Source organism: Protopterus annectens, chromosome 7.part0, assembly GCF_019279795.1.
Source record: "Protopterus annectens isolate FY-2018-M chromosome 7.part0, PAN1.0, whole genome shotgun sequence".
In the NCBI taxonomy this organism is placed as follows: domain Eukaryota; kingdom Metazoa; phylum Chordata; order Ceratodontiformes; family Protopteridae; genus Protopterus; species Protopterus annectens.
The window spans coordinates 1,112,741,133-1,112,762,783 of NC_056739.1; positions in this window are offsets into that span (position 1 = coordinate 1,112,741,133).

A 21,651-nucleotide genomic window follows, 5' to 3' on the forward strand; every position below is an offset into this window, starting at 1 on the left:
ATGTCCAAAAATGTTTAGGTTTGCATCTAGTATTATTCTGAAAGTTATTATAGTATATTTTTTGCCTTCATTTATTTGTTTTTTAGTACTTTGAAGACTGGTAGAGATGGGTGAAGGCTGCCAGCCTAGCCAGATAGAATTGTGCAGATAATTCTATCATTTGTAAACACTGTGATATGTTGAACTTAAAACAATGTGGCAACATTCCCCTCTGCTGTAAAGAAAGCTAAGTCAAGCATTTCTTGTTGGTTCTTTGAAATTAAAATTACTTTATGTCTGTTTCTTTAAAGTTAGAATTTGGAGTCGATGAGTCTGGAGTAAGCATCCTGCCTGTTTTAACTTAAGGAATAATTGCTAGAATTTACATGTGGAATGTCCTTTATTGCTCTAAGTGTAAAATAATGTAAATGCAGTTTCTGTCAGCCTGGGAACTCCAGGAAAGTGTAAAAGAGATGATGTAATGTTTATCAGAACTGCAATAGCAATTTAAACAGAGAGAATCAGAAGGCATTAAAGCATTTTTGTCTGCACTATCCAACTCAGCACAACCTTATGCTCTCTCTGTGTAAGTAGTATGTTAGAACTGTGTTTTTTCCTAGAAGTAGCTAGGAATTAGAAAGTTTAGACTAAGTGTTTTTCTGTGATGTCGGAACTGTACTACTGATTTATTTTAATAAATTTATCTTTAAATTTAAATTTTATAGATTTATCTCTGAACTCTCCTGTCTTGCACTGCATAGTAGAAAGTATTGTCTTGTGGTTTTAATTATTTATTATTAAATATTTTAAAACCTTTCAACTGTGGCTGGTTTTGTGTAGAGATAATTTAACCTCTTTAAAACTGTACATAGCCACTCTAATAAGCCTTGACTGTAGTCACACTTACCAACTGGATAATAATATTGCACAGTAATAATTGGACACCCTTTTAAGGGCCTTTGAGTTGCTGATAATTATTAGCTGGGTGGTGGCAGGGTACTACTATATAGTCTGGTTAAAAGGGGCAGAGCTGGAGAACCTGTGCCAGCCTTCCTCATAAGTGTCTGTGTGGTTGTGTAAACTCCTTATCTCAAAGTGTGGGTGTGTCAGCTACTTGGGCAGGGCCACGAAGCACTAGTTGGACAGAGAGGGTGCTGGAGATTTTAACATGCCCAGCTAGGCTGAGATCTGGACCCTATAGCTCTGCCAGTGGGAAGTCTTATTGGGGACCTGGAGAGCAAAGGAGCGACCAACCCCGGACTGACTGTGATCTCTGTGTGCTCTTAAGGGAAATTGCACTTTACTGTGTGTATTTGTTATCCTTTCCTCATATATGAGACGCCCCTCTCTGGTGTTAGTGGTGAGGATTGAGGCTCCTTGATTGCTGGGCCAGGGCACGGGCATCACAAGTACAATTGCAAAGCATTCTGAAGTTTTCAAGATATTGAGGAGTTTTATATGTTTGCCATTCTTTCCATGCTTTTTCTCTATCCTGCATTAGCAATCAACTCTTTTTGGATAGCCAAAGTGCATTATTTGTTTTCAGTCTCTTCCTTCTAGGAGGTGCAAAGCTATTTGGGATATTTAAAAAATTGTATTGAATTCATTTACAGCATCATCTAAGAGTAGGATTTTTAGGAAGCTGCAGTTAATAGATGATAGTGTAGTAATGAACATTTCTGGATTAAACTTGCAAAGGTTATATGTTGTTTTATAAATATGCTGTTTAACTGGATGTGTGAGCTGTCTAATCATGTAGATTGGAAGATGATCACTGATACAGTCTGACATTGTACTTTTGGGGGAGTATTTGCTAGGGTCTGAAGCTAGAATCCAGTCTAATAAAGAATTTGATGCCTTGCTGTAATGTGTGGGGTTATTAGTTAGTTGTGTGAAACCATATAAGTCCATGCTACTTGTTGAGAAGTTAATGTCCAACCAAATGACATTCACATCACCTAGTAATACTTTTTCTTGTGGAAATGTTATAGATATCCAATGCAGGATATCTTCCACTATAGCTGTATTGTTGCCATGCAGGATATAAAGAACAGTAATACATATTTGTAGAGGTTGTTTAACTGAGAAAGACAAATTAAAGCCAATGTTTGTTATTAATTGTGATCTTGGAGAGCAAAGAGTAAGTTGCTTGCTAGAAGCAGATAATATACTATTGATGGCAGAATGGTTTCAAACCCAGGTCTCCATAGTGTTTTACTGTACAGATATATTTGCCATTAACCTATGCTGATTTTTAGGCATGGTATTTTTATTTTACAGATAATCAGCAAATTTTCCAAAATTGCAGCCGCAGTCCGATAAGGCGAAGATGTAAAATTGTGACTGCATTTTTCACAAATTCATCACGCACAGAACATTCACACTATGATAAAACCTGTATGTTGCCTGACAAGAAATTTGTTTTTCTAGGAAAAGAGAATAATACCAATGTTCTTGGTCTTTAGTCCTCTTTTTGCAATCCCATATTTTCCAGGGTAAATAAACACTGTTTTTCTTTAATACAGTCATGGCATTTGCTTACAATAAAATTACACCGGGATATACAGCATCTTGATATGATATTCTCGTACAATACATTTTACATAAAATAACTAAAGTTTTACTTGAATTCCTCTTTGCCTGCATTTACTCCAGTATTTGAAGACGGTGTTTTTGTTTTGATTACCTTTTTGGCAGCCATTTCTAAGAACTTAGTACTTTTCATTAGAATAGTGTATCGTGCCTTCTTAAAGTGATACTTTTAGTGACAATGCGGATGTTCAATTTCAAGTGAACACAGAGTTGTACATTATAGTAAAGAATGCAACAGTTTTGCAAACTATTAGAACTAGCAGATCTGTAAATGCAATTTATTTTACGCTAACATTACTAAGAAAATCTGCATATAACTACTTTTAGCTTGTGAACTTGAAACAGCTTTTATAATAACATTTCCCTCACTCAAAGAATGTGCAGTATCAAACTAGAACTCTGGAATGTAATATATTTATTAGTTCCAAACGCCACACTTTTTAATAGCGTGATTTGTAAAAACTTGTACAGCACTGTCCTCCCCCAAATAATTCTGGATGATGTACAGTTAGAGAATTAAGCAATAATCTTGGTAATAAAAACAGAGGAAAGAATTCAGAGTAGAGCATGTCCGTGTGTGTACTCAAAGCTAGGGATTATTATAACATATTTATCTTCTTCTGTCATTTTTGCTTTTACTGTCTACATCCAGTCTGCATGCTCTAAATTCACAGCAGAAGTAAATTACATTTTTGTAGATATTCCCAGAACAATGAAGAACAGTCATGTGAAAACTACACTGCTTCACACCAGCGATATTAAATACAATAAATCATGTTTTCTTTGATGACAGCCTGTTTAATGCAGTACAATAAATCTCCAGCATCTGCTGGTGGCATTTACTGGTTTCCGTGGATGATAGTGAAAACAGAATATGCTTACATTGTGAAATGCCCAAATACCACTACTGCAAAACTGCAGCAACATTGTGTTTCATTGTATACAATTGGAAGTAGAAGTTCATGCACATCTTTGTAGTGTCACATAAGCAGTTTAAAAGGCTAACAGTATCCCTCCAATGAAATGTCTAATAAAACATGGAAGTGCAGTCAAGTATCTTCATTGAAAGCTGTCATTCTCCGTACTATCAAGCAGGAGTTCTCATCTTTATTTCTTTCAGAGTTCCCTGAGCCATGTTTTGGCCAGTAGTGATTTAATATATTCATCTGAGGAGGATTCAATGTCTCATATTGGAAGGAGGTAGTCAACAGTCCAGCCTGCTTCACCAGGGATGGCGTGCACCTCTCCACCCACGTTACTTTCACATAACGGCAATGACATTTTCTACCACTACGGTGCCTTTTTTTGGCAGAGACAATCATGCTGTCCATCCAAATTAACAAATCCCAATCACTCCCACATTAATTTGGTGCTATTCACAATAGATGTCTAAACAAGAAGATGCCCAATCCCTATGCACATTGGCATCTGTAAAGTTACCAAAACTTGATTCTGGTGTAGTGATAATGCTCCCTCTTTACCTAGGTTTAGTGTCTAACACTGATTTAGACCCTCTGATGAGGGAAGGGACACAGCCATATTAATTTTCAGTCCTATTACCTCATGGAAAATTCAGCATAAAAATGATTGCAACTGCTGGATATCCGAGTGCCAGCTAAAAAATCCAATTGCTGTATCATTAGTAACTACAGAAACCTTTCTACATTTGTTCCCATTTCTCACAAGTATGATGGCACATTTAGGAATAAGTCCCTGTGGTGGAACCCCAGAGTGAAAAAAACTCAATAATAATAATAATAATAATACTAATAAAAAGAAACCTTCTTCTAATCTCCCCCTCCATTTCTACACTGTTACTGTTCAGTTCCAACCTTCCCCCTGAAATCATCTAAATGCCCTTTCAGGAACACTGTCTCATGGACCCTAATAACATACCAGACTGTCTCTTAATCATCATTAAACAGCACTGCGGCCTCACTGAATTCCTTTCAAAGTTATCCAGTCTTAGCCTCTCCACTGGGTGTATGCCTGAGGCCTAGAGAATGGCCATACTAGTGTATTAAAGAAGGGTGGCCTTACTACTGACCCTGGGAAGTATAGACCAATTAGTCTTATCAATATTATCTGTAAAATAATGGAATGTATTATTATTATTATTATTATTAAACTCATAAATAATGATATTGGCAGCCAACAGTCCCTCAACCTGAACCAGTCTGGCTTTGTAAAAGTTAGGTCCTGCCAGTTAAATTTGATAGGTTCCCTTGAGAAAGTAACTGATTCCCTGGATAATGACAAAGCAGCACACACATCCAACCAGGATCTAGCTAAGTCCATCCCATACTCTGATATTACAGAAAACCTCATATGTTTGTATATGAAACCCTATGCAACCCTCTGGATAGCTAATTGTCTCACAGACAGACCCACCAAAGTCAGGGCTGCTGATACATTTTCCTTTAACAGGCTTGCCAACAGTGATATAACACAGGGTTCAAATGTAGGCCCACCCCTCTTTGACATATACTTTCTGAGGTCTAAGCTGGCATCAAGGTTATCTGACTATGTTTTGCAGAAGACTGCAAACTCAATGCTGTCATTGACTCTTTAGCAGGTGCAACATATGCGGCAAGAGGATCTAACACACACAAATTCCTGGCATCACAATTATGAAGACAAGCTCTTTAGAAAGAAAGCAATGCAGTTTTACAGTCATTGGGAAACTTAAAACACCCCTGCACCTACCACATAAATGATACCCCTCTCAAAGCTGATACCACCATTTAAGACCTGTGCATGTTCATTGAGAATGAAGTCTCTTTTGCCCATCATGCATCAACCCTTGTTAGGAAATTTTTCTAGTAAGCCTAACTAATTACTAAAGTATATTCACCAGGTTCTAGGAAGCTATTGTTAACATTCATTCCTCTTAATCAGGTCAATAGCATAATATAATGCCTCTTTGGAGTGTATCTATACAAGCATTGTCAAACTTGAACAAAGATAACACTTCCTAACTGAGGACATCTCTGGCATGACCTCTGTAAATTATACGGAGCATCTAAAACCCTATCACCTTACTCCGTCTCTTATAGTCTCATACATGGCACTCTCTGCTCAGCCTACAAGACTACACACTATCCAGTCTTACTCAACCTCTTACATATTCACAGAACCCATCAATACCACCAGTCCCTGCTTTAAGGACTTAAGTTTACAGTGTAATAATAAAGGAACCTGCTGGTGTTATAGATCTCTTTTTCTCTCGCTAAGGATCCACAGCCTATGGAGTATGCACCATCTCTATGTCAAATAAAGTGGCTCTTTATCCTTCTTTAAAGTCAGTCTTGGTAAGTAGATGGGGAATTTGTAAATCTAGAGCAGAGCTGTCTTCTCAAGTTTCACATACAGACAGACAGAGCAAGTGGTGGGAACTGCAGTGGCAAGGCTCCAAGTGGCCTAGTGGACAGATTAACTAGTGTAAAAGTATGAACCCATGAACCTAAAGGTTTCCCTCTAGCTAACAATACAGAACAAGGTTTCCACAAAAGACCCTGTTTGATAATTTCATCTCTTTTCCCGCATTTTCTTGCTATTTTCTTTTAAAGCACTAACACATACTCCTCCTGTGTATTTATTAATGTAAGTTTGTATCACCAAAACTTTACCTTAAAATTCTAATGGTAAAAATGTAGTTTTCTAAAAAAATTACATTACTGTCCTGCTACTTCCATGTCTGCAGAAGACTCATCTTCCTACCTACTGTATCTCCATCTTATCTATCTCCATACTGCACATATAATTTATATTTCTGAAAATGTGCTTAGTTCCACAAAATTTGAATGGATGAGAGGGTGCCATTACACAAGCAGGCAACACAGTTACAGTTCTTGTGCTGCGGCATTATCGTAAGATCTGCTGTCTGCTGTCATACCTTAAATACAATACATATGTAAAGTGATCAATAAAGTATGAATTTAAAAGAAATCAGCATATTAAAGACAGCTTTTAAATGAAATGAGTGTGTCTTAATATCATATAAATGTGATGTCACTTTCTGCATTATTTATTATAATAACTTATGCGATGTTGTGGGCACAGTTTTTACATTTGTAAGGATACATTTATTTTGTTTTATTGAAATATATACGTAATCGAATATGTGGTCATTTCTTCATCTTTTTAACATAGTCTGTTACAGGTATGCTAACTTACTACATGATAAATTTGACTTGTATCACATCTGGGGAGATGAATAATTCCCAGTAACTTCACATTATGTAAGTTGTTATTTATTACTTGGAGACAGGTCTGTTAATATTAAATGGAGCAAAGCCCCATCTATACATGATCATCAACTTACAATTTAATCAATTTTTGCTGTATCACATCTATATTTCCATTAGCTAATTGTAAACACTATGTGGTTTTAGTTATATTCCGTGTGACTTTAGATACATTATTATTAACAATACTGTTCTTTCTGGCCACAATCACTTAATTACTTAAAGTTTCCAAGAACAACATTTTCATTTAATCCTGTCAGGTTTAAAGGTTTCTTCACTGGACCTGTAGACAGATACTGACTATGGTTTTAAGTAATTAATATTCCCCTTGGGGTCCACATGCTAGTTCTTACTGGTTGCTCATAACTCTGCGCTTGTCTAACAGAATAAGTTTTTTTTTATTTCCTTGAGCATTTTTTAAAGTTGTTTCAGGTTTCAACTTTCTGTTAAGAAGTTAACTTGAGTGTTTCAGCCATTACACACAGATCTATCTGAGGAGGAGCAGCTGATCTGTGATATATAGCAATAAGTAGCCTGTTGCTTATTTGTAGTAGTTATTGCTTATTTTAGATATTTATAGCAATTTTATTGTATACTGCATACTTGTACTGTATTTCATAGCTATTGGCTCACTTGTGATAAACATTTCTGTAGTGTTTTCTCCCACCCACCTTTCCTATTGGCATCTTGTCTTTATACCTGCTGGCCTTACAGTTGCCCACCCCTACTCTAAATTTGATCTTGGACACTCCTCCCAGTCTAGTGTCATTAGCTCATTCTACCTAATACAGAGAGAACATCTGAGAAGGCCAACCCACTTAGTTTCTTTTCTTCTGTTCCTCCTTTCTCCCTTTCTAAAAAAAAAAAATGTCTGAATATCCTTGTATTCTGACTGACTGTGCTTCTCAAACATTTTGGAAATATAGAGTATATTTTAGTTCATTTATTAAAACTGTATTTGCCTTAATATTGCTACAACTCAAGTGCTCTAGGTTGCACTGCATCTGAATTGTTTTAGTGTGTTTTAGCTGCTTTTCTGTATATATAGACTTTTCTGTATATGTAGACTAGCAACTTATTCTGTATTACTGCCTCTTAAATATTTTTTCAGTTGTGCACTTGCCTTGCTTCATTTAAAAAGTTTAAAATTGCTAATTTTGTAGAGTTTTAATTGTATTTACTGTTCAGGGCTACACACTCAAGTGTGCTAGCCTTTTCTGTGTTTATTTAGTGTATTATTGCATTGTTTAGCCTGTTTTAACCAAAAAATAAAAATACTATCTAATTTGCTCGTTTCCCGCCTTTCCTAACTGGTATAGTCTAGATCCCAGGCTTTGCTGGTTTCAGGACTTTATTTTCTGTGTTCAGAGCTATCCAGACCTTGTTGTGGTAGAGGGAAGTCCTACTGCCTACCAATGGGAGTGGTGGGCATTGTACTGCCTGTCTAACACTAGAGGAGTGGTTTCCAGCTCTGAAATTGTAATTTTAGCCATTTTGGGCTGATTTCTATCCCTTTCAACTTTCTAGCTTAAACACGCAAGTGTTTGCGCATTTTTCGCATCGTGCAGCACCGCTGGGCTACGGTTAAACTATTCCAAGTGCCAGAAAGTCTGCTCTTCAAATTCTCCCTTTGAACTACCTGGTTTCTCAGCAGTAGCACTAAAATCTGAACCCTTGTGACTAGCACTTGCTCTAGAACCTGCTGGAAAGCACTAGGAAGCCTTACACTGATAGAAGCACTCAACTCTCCTTGTTAATAAGGAAAAATTAATTGTAGGCACTAAGCCTATAATTGCAAACTATTCATTTCCTGTAGATAGCAGTTTGGTTTCTTCACTTCCAGTAGCTGCCAATAATTCAGATTTTTCCTGGAGAGATTTTATTTTCTGGTCCATTAACATCCTGGTAGCCAAGTACCAGGTAAACTTAGTGACAAGCGGACCCTTTTTTCCCATTTTGGCTGAGGGGTTAGAGCTCTCTTCTCCAATTCACTACCTCACTGGCATTTTAGCCACTGGACCTTTATGTGAATTCATTTTGCCATCAGATCTAACTTTCACCAAGGCCAAGATGGTATGTTATACTTCAAGATGGTACTTTTCTGTTACAGCTCCCATGCTGTGTTCCTGTTTGTCATTGTAATACATTTTGAAGATGCTGACTCTGGTTTACAATGAACCAGTAGCTACTGCTGTACATAAATACCGGTCTTGGAAAACTTTTGTCTTGGTGGCTAGCACATTAATTAAGAGGACATTAAAGATATATATTTAACATTTCCTTAGAGTAGAGCTTCATTCATAACTAATACTCCTATGCTTGAAGTGACCACAGAATCTTGAATCGAGGTGTTAGCATCTTTTTTTCTTTATTTCCGCTTGGGGGACACTTTTTGCACTGTATCGATGATCATATGCAGTTAATATCCTTCTTGGACAGAATCCTGTCATTTTATTATGCATTCCTTTTGGTAGGTAAGCAAGGGAAAATCAGGAAATGGAAAATGTTAAAGAACCAAAGACTGAAAGGCTTTCCACTTGACACTGAAACAGCTTAACTTCAACTCTCCTAGTGTGAAAAACGAAACTGAAAGACAAGAGCCAAGAACTCTGTTACTTTTTTAGTAAAATCAGTTACTGCCTAGTAAGTACACTGCCTGGGTGCCAGCAAAGAAGAAGATGAGAGAGCCTTAAAGGAAATCAAGTAAAAATGGGGAAGATAAACCACTGACTGGGAAGAATCCTACAGTTAAGCAAAAAGCAGTTCAGGCTTCAGCTTTGGAGCAAGACATGACTTCCAGGAATCTAGAGGAAAAATAAGTCAAATGTGCTCAGACTTGATTAAAATAAATGAAACACTGAAGGAATATAGCAACTTGAATAACAAATGGCTGGAGGAAAAAATGGAAGAAGCTTTAAACAGCTATTCAGATGAACTGATAAAACTGCAACAGTCAGAGGTCGAAATGAAAAGGCTGGCTGAGTATGATGCTGTTCTTGTATTAAAAAAAAAAAAAAAAAAGTAGAATTGGGGGACAGAGCAGATAGGGAAAATGAGATTTTCTGCTGTACCAGAGAAACTATAAGGAAAAAAAAGTTATGTGCTCACCATAATGTTCCATCTGTGTTGCCAGTTTGTTTTCTTCCTGAACATATGGATTCAGATCTGATCCTGTGACACGACTCTACCACTATTCTGCAGCTCGTGGAAACCATAAACTCTTGAGCTCCTCCCTTACCCATAATGCTGTAGTCCCCCCCCTTCCAGATCTTGTTTGCAGTCACCTAAGGTACAACATGGGTATATGCACATACTATGGAAAATCACTTTCTGGAGCTCAAAGAAAGGAAACTTAGTTCCTAAGCTCTCTTCCACTGTTCCAGAAGCCATCAAAGAAACATGGAGGGGGGCTGGAAGGAGGGGAGTTAAGGAAGAAAGAAAATAGACAACACAGATGAAACGTTGTGGTGAGTATATAATTTTATCTGATGTCAATTTTCATGCGCTCATTCCTCCACTTATGGAACAGAGTCCCTAGTTACCTGAATTCTGGGTAGACTGCAAGGAAGGATATTTCTGAGTACTGTAGAGCCAAAAGCTGCTCTTCCCCTCGAGACCAGATCCAGTTTGTAATGAGTGATAAAGGTATGAGGGTGGGTCTATATTGTAATACCGAAAATCCTTTTAAGCGAACACGAAAACACCGACACGTATTGCACGAACCACGATTATGTCAAATGTACAAAACCGCGAAATACACAATGTCGAATCCTCATTGTCGGCCAACTCCACCTCCCACTACATACTGCCTGCCCAAACAAAATAAATAAACCACATACATACACTAACCAAAACCCTACTCCTAACCCTAAAGTAAAGCACCAAAACCCTACGTCTAACCCTACACTAAACCTTACATACATTACTATCTATTCACTTACCTTAACCTGCACCCTAACCCTAAGGTCCGTAACTATCACACACTTACCCTACAGCAATATAACAAAACAAAACAAATAATCCACACACATACATTTAACAAAACCCTAATTCTAACCCTACACTAAACCTTACATACATTACCTATCTATGCACTTACCTTAACCCGCACCCTAAGGTCCATAACTATCGCACACTTACCTTACGGAGCTGTACCACAGACAGGCCAACCATGACACTTCAACTTTTTGAATTTCGCAGTTTCGTACGTTCGACATAATCGCGGTTTGCACAATACGTGTTGGTGTTTTCGTGTTCACTTAAAAGAACTTTCGGTATTATAATATAGACCCTATGAGGGTTACCCCAAATTGCGGTTGAACAAATATCCAGGGGAAATTCTGGCTAGGAAGGCTGATGAGGTTGCCATAGAGCTTGTTAAGTGGGATTTTAGGGGTTTAGACAGGACCAGACCAAACTTGTTATACACATAAGAAATACAATCACTCACCCATTTTGCTAGTTACTTTCAAAACTGGTTGGCCCATTTTGTTTTCAGAAAAGGACACAAACAATTTATCACATTTCCTAATTTTTCAGTTCTCTGCATATAAAAATGTAATTGTCTGTGAACGTCCTATAAATGTAACATGCCTTTGTTGGAGAAATTTGGAAAGGATACAAGGAGATTAATGTCTTTGTTAATGTTAGATCCTGACATCATCTTAGGAAGGAAAGGTTCTTTTTTTAAAGATATCCTATCCTTGTGAAAAATTAAATAAGGAGGCTTAGCAGGTAAGGCTTGCAGTTCTAACACCCTTCTAACCAATTTTATGGCTATAAGAAAAATCATTGTCCAAGTCAAATATCGTGTTTCACATCTTGCAGCAGGTTCAGAAGGACTCTGGGTTATGGTCTGTAACATTACAGTTAGATCCCAAGGTGTAGTAGGGTCCTTGAAGGGCAGCTTTAGTGAAAAATACTCCTTTTATAAAGTCTTTACAAAGATATGAAGATGCTAAAGAAGAATGATCAGTTCCGATATGGAAATTGAATATAGCAGCTAGCTGTACTTTCATTTTAGGTGGACTAGCCCAGTCATTGAAAATAGAAGCTAAGAATTCAAGGATCTCATGTATAGGTGCTGAAAAAGGGTTTGTCATGTTGTGTCCAAAGGACAAATCTTTTCTATTTGCTCTTGTAGATTCTCCTGGTAGAGGCCTTTATGAGAAGAGAAGACTGTGGCACACTGGAGAAGAGAGCTTAGGCTGTCTGGCTATCACTGGAATTGGAGATACTATGCAGTTAACTTGATGCCCAAGATATTTGGGTTGAGTCAAATCTGTCATGACAGGATGTTAGGAATTAGATCCAGAATCCAAGGTTGATAAACCAGATGAGGCCAAAGGAAGGGGAACCAGATCTGTCAAGGCCAATAAGGGGTAGTGAAGATGACTTTGCCCTTCAAATGAGATGCCTTCTGCAGAATTTTGGGGATTAAGGGAGTTGGAGGGTAAGAATAGAGTAGACCTGGGTACCAGTCGTGAAGGAGAGCGTCTCTAGGTGACTCCCCCTGTGGAGGAATTAGGGCAAAAAACCTGCTTCATCTGTTGTTCAGGGGAATACAAATAGGTTGCAGCATAGCTGCCCCACTGATAGAGTATCAATTTTGCCACTTCTTTGTTGAGAGACCACTCATGAGGTAATAAAATGGACCTGCTCAACTCCTCTATCATGTTGGTTTTACCTGGTATATGCATTGCTATCAGAAATCTGTTTGAAGAGATCATCTATTGCCCCACACCCATAGCTTCTCCACACAAGGGATAAGATCTGGTTCCTACTGGTTTTGTTGATGTATTATACTACAGACATAGTGTCCATTTGTACTGCAGTAGTCCCAAAAAGAAGAGAGTCTTGAAATGCCTGCAACACTAGGAGTACTACTGTCATTTCCAGCACATTGATGTACAATTTGGCCTCTTCGGGGGACCACATGCCTTGAACAGTCTTCCCTGAAAAATGCTCCCCACCCCCAGCCGATCTGGTAAGCGTCCATGGTCACTGTGGCCTTGGGTTGAGGGAGGATGACTGGATGACCTTGCAATAGTTGATCTGAATGAATCCACCACCAAAGGAATATTTTGCAAGCCTGAGTGATAATGATCTCGGTGGACAAAGACATCAGTCTTTGTAAGATGGACCACTGGGTTGACAATGTCCATTGAGGAATTCTCATATGTTATCTGGCTAGTGGGAGCAGAACTGTTGCTGCAGACATGAACCCCAGGGTCTGTAATATCTTGCAGGCTGGTAGGGATGAACTCTGAATTATTTTGCTGACTTGAAAATGGATGGCTTGAACTCTCTGTAAAGGCAGAGACGCTGTCCTTGATGTTGTGTTGAAATTGGCTCCTATGGATTATAGGGACCAAAACAGTTGAAGGTGAGATTTCTTACGGTTGATTGCCTAGATTGGAACAAGTTTGGAGTACATAGTCCCATGTTTTTATCAGTATATGCTTGGTCAAGGTGGTAAGGAGCCAGTCATCTAGATATGGAAATGCGCTAAATCCTTGCAGTCTGAAGTGAGCTGCTACCACTGCCATCCACTTTGTAAACACCCTGGAGGCTGTGGTGAGACCAAAGGGCAGTGCTCTGAATTGGTCATGACTTGCTTTCAGACAGAAGTGTAGGTATCTCCTGGACCATCAGTTCATTTTTATGTGATAGTATGAGATCTAGAGTACATCCAGTCATCCTTGTGCAGGAAAGGCAAACTGGACTGAATCGTGACCATCCAGAACTTGCTACACTGAACCAACCTGTTCAGAATGTTGGTCTCCAGCCCCCTTTTTTGTCACTAAAGAATCTTAAGTTCCAGATCCTTTCTAGTCTGGGGGGAACCTCTTGGATGACCCCCCCACCCCCAGCAGTTTTTGTATTTCTAACACTGCTGTATTCTGACTGGGTGGAATTTTGGGGAATTCTGTTCTGTAGCAGTGATGCTAGGGAAAAGGGAATTGTGTAGCCTCTGGAAATAATCCTGTGCACACAAGTCTCTCTTGTTATATCTAACCAGGCTCTCTGGTGCAGAGATGAGTAACTCACGGCTGCCTCCAGAGGTGGGCAATCAGGCCTCCCCTCAGCAGTGCAGTTGGGGTCTGTCAGAGAGAGAATCCCCAGACTCCTGGTTCTGTAGACCCCCTCTGCTATGTGGACAGTGTCTTCCATTGGAGTCTCTGCCCATGGGGAACTTTCTCCGCGTGGATCATGGAATTGACTCTGGTCAAAAGATGTGTTTCAGAAAATCCCACTGTCCTTAACTGTGGTACCAGACAACGAACTTCCATCAAAAGGAGCATTGATGAAAGATGAGTTAGAGGGTTCCACAAAATCCCACAGGCACATCCAGGCATGTAGCCTGATGGAAATGCCCAAACCCTTCCCTCTTGAGGCTCCATCAGCTGTGTACATTATGAACCTCATAGAAGAATTCAAAATGGACTGAAGAGTGGCTAACTGTGGTGCAGTGGACTCCACCTCAGCAGTAATAGTCCCTGACAGAGTTTTTGAGAGCTCATTGATCAAATCCCTCTGTAATCTAGTAAAGTGCACCAAGTAATTCAGTGACCTGAGAGCAAAGGTCGCTGATCTGTAAACCCACTTCCCAAATCTGTCTAGAGCTCTAGACTCCCTGTTTGGGGGGGGGGTGGACAGAAGAACTTTGTTCCACAATTTGTTTCTTGGTGGCTGCTGCCACAGCCATAGCACCTACCAGTACTCCTTTGTTTCAAAACTTACTTCCTTTTGGTGGTAGCAGGATCTTATCTGGTCTCTTGGGAATTGGCACTACAGAATCTGGTTTCTTCCATGCCCGCTGAGGGATCAAGTCAAGGATCTCGTCAGCAGGTAGAATCACCCAGGTGGTAGATGAGCCAGTACCAAAGGCCTTTGGGAATACCACTTCTTGGGAATGGTTGTCGGTGGACCAACAACCCCATTGTATCAGGATCTCCAGTACGTCTCCAAATGAGATGTCTTCAGCTGGTGATCTTGGGGACCCTTCCCCTTCATCAAAATTTGGTATCTTCTGTGACTGACTCCTGAGGGGGGAGTCCAGGTGCCCTCTTTTGTACTTCCTCTTCCTAGGGACTTCAATGGGATGCTCCAGAGAAGTATTGGAAGATATGACAATCCCCTGTGGGACTACCGGGAGACTTTGGGTTGGCTGCTCATATGAAATAGAATGCTAAAGCTCATGATACACAAACATCTAAGAAACAGAAGGAAGATATGGTGGGGGGGGGGGGCATCTGATCCAAACTCTCTACCATCTCAAAAGCAGAATGGGCCGGGTAGAAAGAAATGATGGGAGCTAAGTAGACATGCTACCACTCCTAAGGCAGGAGTTGCAACAGAGCTATCAAATGCAGAGCCTCTGAGAGGTAGAGACTGCTCTGCAAACTTAGGAGTCGATCCTGTAAACCCCCCTCACGATCCAGCAACAATGCTTTGGGTCTGTGAGATCTCCAACTCTGACACACACAGAGCTGGTACACTCAGAGAAGGCATCAGATCTAAATAAACAGATGTACTCTGATCTGAAGCAGCTGGCACCCAGATACTTGGATCCAAGGGCTCTGAAACCAAAGAACGGATTGGGGAAGGAGCCAAAATAGGGGGAGTTGTGCAAGTTATGGCAGATGGTGGAACTTTGCCATGAAATCTTTTCCAGCGTTCCAAAGGAAGATGCCTGAGAGAGAGAAAAGCACAGGAGTTGACTTGAAGAAATAGGAGTGCATTTGAATTTAACTGCAGTCTGGAATTGGGAGATGAACAGGAAGAAGACCAGCAACATTGAAATTGGTGAATAAATTTGAGATTACAAAATGTCGGGCACATTTTTTAAATATGTCTATGCCAGAAAAAGTGGAAAGAATGGACTTTTGTTGACTTTGTTAAACTTCTGGAGAACTGAATGACATTTGCCCACTTCATGTCATTTAATGTTTGCAAGGACACATACATACATACATATACTTCAGGCACGGGCACTAACTTCTTTCTAGCTTGCCAGTATACCAGCACAGTTTCCAGAGTTGTCCAGGCTGTTCTTAAAAATGTCTAGAGTAGTGCTTGCTTTAATGTGATTTGGTAGTGTATTCCATCCATCCATCAGTTACTCTGTCAGAGAAGCAATGAGCAATTAGTACACTTCTCATTACTATATAATCATCTGCATAGGTTGTTTGATTCTCTGCTACTTTTTGATAACCCCTGACATTCCCAGAGATGGTAGTTTTTAAATGCCCTATATAGCTGAATAAGAACTCCTGTTAAATATCTAGATGAGGCACTGCTGTACTCTTTCTAACTTACTCATGCGTGTTTTCTTATGTGTTTATATTATTGTTGCATACTCAAATTTGAGTCTAATATAACTAACAAATAATGACTTAATTTCTTTTTTCTTAGACTTTTTATGAATATTTTAATACAACCTGTAGTTCTAAAACTATCATTAACCAATTGGCTGATATGGTTAAAAAAACTCAAAGCTGGATCTACCCATATACCCAGGTCCTTAAATTAATCTGCATTTTGTCACTGTGATCCCTATTAAATATTCACCTTTCAATTTCTGTCTCCCAAATCTTGTATGCTTAGTTTTTGATGCATTTATTCTCCTATGCCCTCATGGTCAATTTATCAAATTCTTTTACTGACATGCTCTGTCTTTTACATGTGTAATCAGTATACCCATATTCAAGTCATCTGCATACAGACTGTAGAACACCTGAGATGAAAACGATAGATTTGAAACATAAATCTAAACAAATATGGGCCTAGGCTAGAGCCCTGTGGGGACACCCTGATTGTAACCTCAAATTTCACCTTTCCAATTGCTGTATAATACTTGCCACATCCTATTTGTAAGCTGTGCAGCTATCTATCTTATCAAGAGTACATCAGTACCTAGTTATGATTTTTTGATCAGTGTTTTGTGTCTGACCCTATCAAATCCTGATGTTAAATCTATGTAAATTACATCACAGCACAATTTTTCATTCATAGTAGGTTGTGGTGGTGCAGCGGATAGCGTTATTGCCTCACAGCAAGAGGTTCTCCTGTTCGATTCTCGGCTGGAGCTCCTTCTTGGTGGATTCTGCATGTCCTCCCTGTGGTCAAGTGATGTTAGACATGCAGGTAGGTGCATGCGTGAATGGGTGTACCTTCTTTGAAGGTTGGGCATTGAGCTGGAAACTCGGCACCGTAAAAATCCACTGCCAATCATTAGCGGACAGGAGTTCCGCTGTCGTGACCCTTAACAGGGAAAAGCCGAAAGACTTTAGACAATTTTTCATTCATAGCTGTTGTGTTATTGTTCTGGAACATCATGTTACAGGTGGTAATATATCTGTGTTCAAAGTTGCATGCTGATTAAAGTTCAACCTTTCTAATTCGAACACTTAACTTCTCCATTATTTTTCCACAGTGTGAAAGATAGAACATGCTGGAGGGATAGATTCCTGTCACAGAGACTCCTCATTCTTTGGAACAAAATTCCAAATGACATCAGGCAGAGCCCCTCACTAGCACTCTTCAAGAGAAACCTTGACGAGTGGATGGGAAAATTCACCCCTGGGATCACTTCATTGGCTCTGCTTGACAGAGGATCAGTTAATTAATCAATGGCGCGGCGAAAGCCGACACACTCTGGCTAGGCTTATAAATGCCCTTGGGCAGATAGCCTTGTACCTATCTATGAACCTATGAACCTACCTTGCAAAGTTAAGGGAAAACAGCTCTTGTACTTTACAAAAAAGCACCTAAACAGGCATGTCCAAGGGTCAGCTTCTGGTGATTTCTCCTGTCCACCTGGTGAATCTGGACATACTGGGGCAATGCAGCAACTGCCTCATGTACACAGACAACCGCCTCCTCCTACCACCCAACACTACAACCTGTGAGAGATGCACTTACATAGCCAAACTGGAAGCAAAGCTCTCTCCAGCCAAGGTTGTGCTAGACAGTCAAGAGGAGAAGGTTAACACCTGCACTACACCTCAAGCAACACATAGCCCTTCAAAACCCACACCATCAACATCCACACATAGTAACACTAAACCCACATATGTGGAGGCCCTTAACATTAACCTGCCCAAGCAACAAGGGCCTCTGAAGCTGAAACGCAAACAAACACCAGTCACAACCAAAGTGACACATAGCTCACAACACCAGTGTGCTACCCAACAACAGCCCCTAAGGCAAGACAATGTACCCAACACTTTAGTCATAGGTGACTCTATAGTCAGGCACACTGATGTCCCACTCTCCAGGCTGAACAAGGAGAAAATTACAGTCAGCTTCCTGTCGGGTGCCAGGATCCACCACATAACACATGCACTCAAGTCACTCCACAACAAGTGCAAATCCGACTCTGTCATTGTCCATGTTGGAGTGAATGACTTGAGACATACGTCCCTGGACTATATGAAAAGAGACATGGAAGAGCTCTCGGATCATGTGGCCCAGGTAGGTATGACCCTAGCCCTGAGTAGAATCCTGCCTTCTCCCAGATTGATACTACAGTATAAGGACAAAATGAGTGACTTCAACAATTGCCTAAGCTTCTGGTATCATTCAAAGGGGATCCAGTATCTGTCTGCCTGGCACGACATGATCAACAAACCACAATGCCTTTACAGAGATGGTCTGCACCTGTCACCCCTGGGATTCAGGTTACTGGCTAAAGCTCTTGCCACTCCTATAGTGCCTTTTTTAGGCAAGGTTCAAAAGACAAAACCACCACCGTAACGTAGAAGTCTAAACCTCAAAATGCACTCTCTCAAGGCACTCCTGAAAATGGAGAACATCAATATCTATGCAGTAACTGAGACCTGGCTCAAGGCTCCAGAGAGTAACCCTGCAATACCAGGCTACAACTCTTACCACACTTTTCGGCCACCAAACCAAGACGGAAACACTAAAGGTGGAGGAGTGTCCATATTCACCAAGGATATTCACACCTCAAGGCTAGTTGCCCAATACAATGCATCTAAAATTCTCCAGGTGTAACTAACATTAGGTAAGACTGCAATCCAAATTGTAGCTTGCTACAGATCCCCCACCATGCCCCAAGATTCTCACTACACCTTTCTAAACATACTGGAAAATATTAAGACACAACCAAACACCCTAATTATGGGTGATTTCAGCTACCCTGCCATTAACTGGGAAAACTATTTGGTTACCGACACCTTTTTCCAACGGTTCTTGGAATTCATAAATTCCAATGCCCTGGATCAACTAATTCATTGTCCCACCAGGGGCTCCAATATCTTAGACCTGGTCATTACAAACATGGGAGATAGATGCTCCACACCAGTGGTCACCCCCTCATTGGTCAGGTCTGAGCATAAGCAAATCACCCTTGACTTCCACATCCCACCCCCACCCCCAGTAAGGATACCTTCATAAAAAACATCTCCAAAGCCAACTTCATGCTACTCAAGTCAGAAGTGACAAACTTCATGACACCCATGCAGATAGAAGCTGAAAGTTTGACTGCTGAGTCCTACACTAAGGCACTGTACGAGCACATCCAGTCATGCATGAATCATGCAATGCCAAATAGAATCAAGACACTCTCCTCCAAAAAAAGGAAGCCAATCTGGTGGTCCCCTGCCAATAAACAAACTATACAACAAAAGAAAGAAACTGTTGCAGAAAAGAGGAAAATCCCAGGATGCAAAAAACTCCCTTACCAGCCTCAGTAAGAAGCTGAGATCCCTCATAAAATCCTCCAAAGCTAGTTACGAAAATAAAATTGCCAAAGATTCCAAAGACAACCACAAGGCATTCTATAGTTATGACAAGAATCTAAATGGCAATGCGCAGATATGCTCTGAGCTACAACAGAATGGCATTAAATATACTGATCCCATGGATACTGCCAATATCCTGGCAGATCAATTTAGTGACAACTTCACCCTCTCTCACCCCCTAAAGGGCCCATCTCAGTACCAAAAGATTGCCAAATTCCAGCAATCACGGCCACACAGGTAGAAACCGCACTTTCCAAAGCTAAGAATACAGCATCCATGGGACCAGATGACATCCCAGGCTGTGTACTACATGAACTACAAAATGAACTGGCACTTCACCTAAGTGTCATGTTTAATCATAGCCTCACTTCAGGCTTCGTGCCGACTGAGTGGAGCACAGCTACAGTTATCCTACTCCACAAGGGGGGATCCACCTTGGATCCCGGGAACTACTGTCCCGTCAGTCTGATTAGCCTGATCTGCAATGGCAGGGAACACATTATCATGGAACTTATAAACAAAGACATTGGCAATCTTCAAACACTGGACCCGACCCAGTTTGTTTTTTGTGAGGGGCCAATCTTGTCTCCTGAACCTGATTGACTTCTTCGAATCAGTCTCCAGAGCTGTGGACGAGAGTAAGGCAGTCCACACAGCCTATCTGGACCTCACCAAGGCCTTTGACACCATCCCCCACCCTGGAAACATAGATAAACTTAATAAGCTGGGCATAAATCCCTACATCACTCGACGGGTTCCCAACTGGCTTACTGACAGAAAGTACAGTTTTGTACCTACCATAAATGTAGATGTTCGAGGATTCCATTGCTGCAGTCCTTACTATTGGGTATAGTCCGCGTCCAGTCGGCCCGAATACCAGAGTATAAGGCTGACGTCGGTCATGGCGCCTTAGACTGACGTCAGTACGTCAGGGTACTAATGCGCATGACCGACGTCATATCCTCAGTCTTTTCTTGCCCCAGATGTCAGAAGACCCTAAAAAGACAAGGCCCAAAATACCTGCACCAAAAACATGTGCAATATATACAAGAATATATACAAAAATATAAGCATGTAAACTCACCTACACAACCACCCCTAAACACAGAGGGGAAGGAGGGAGGGTAAATTGGACTGGAGCAATGGAATCCTCGAACATCTACATTTATGGTAGGTACAAAACTGTACTATGTTCTTCGTTTTCCATTGCTGCAGTCCTTACTATTGGGTAGAATCCCAAAGCAGAGGTAAGGGAGGCTGGCAAATCATAAAGAAGTAGGAGCTGACCACATGCCTTGCAAAACAGCTGTGGCAAAACCAGCCCTAGACTTAGAGTAGATAGGAAGGTGATAATGCTTAGAGAAAGTATGCACTGAACTCCAAGTAGCTGCTTCCAAAATATCCTTAGTTGCCACCCCCCTTAGAAATGCTGTTGAAGTGGCAGTAGCCCTAGTGGAATGAGGCCTAATCCCAGCTGGAATCTCCTTGCCATGATGGGAATAACAAAATGCAATGCAAAAGCCAATCCACCTAGAAATAGTTTGTTTTGACACAGGCTTGCCCTGTGAACTCAAAGCAAAAGAAACAAACAACTGCTGAGACTGCCTAAAATCCTTAGTCCTGCTTAAATAATAACGCAATTGCCTGTGTACATCTAAAGTGTGCAAAATCTTTTCCCCTGTATTTTGAGGGTCTGCATAAAACGTAGGCAAATGAATAGTTTGGTTTAAAGCCACACTAGAAACCACCTTAGGCATAAAGGAAGGATTAGTACGTAATGATACCCTATCCTTATGGAAAATCAAAAAGGGCTCTACTGCCATAAGGGCCTGCAACTCAGACACCCTTCTTGCAGAAGTAATAGCCAACAGAAAAGCAGTCTTCCATGACAAGTATTTCAATTCAGCAGTAGCTGCAGGCTCAAAAGGTTGTAGAGTAAGTTTTTCCAACACAAAATTGAGATCCCAAGCAGGAGTAGGAGCTCTACGGGGGGGTCTTATATTCTTTGCCCCTCTAAGAAACTGCTTGAACAAAGGATGCGAAAACAAAGGTGGGTCACAATC